We start from the raw sequence: 221 nt of genomic DNA on the forward strand, positions 1-221 counted from the left end.
CCCTCCCTGGGCGCCGCCTGGCGTCTCCAGCCGGCCGCAGCACGGCTCCCCCCCCCAAACCCCCTATGCCCAGCTGAGGGCAAGCCCCCATGCAGCTCCCCTGCCCCGAGGCCAGAGGCCGAAGTGCTGCGGCGCCTCCCGGTGACCCGCGCAAGGGCCGAGGCGCGCCGGGGACAGCTGCGTCGCCCAAGAGGCTCGAGCGGCAGGGGGGGGGGGGGGGG

This window comes from Gavialis gangeticus, unplaced genomic scaffold (assembly GCF_001723915.1).
Source record: "Gavialis gangeticus isolate Ggan-Ray unplaced genomic scaffold, GavGan_comp1, whole genome shotgun sequence".
NCBI classification, from domain to species: Eukaryota; Metazoa; Chordata; order Crocodylia; family Gavialidae; genus Gavialis; species Gavialis gangeticus.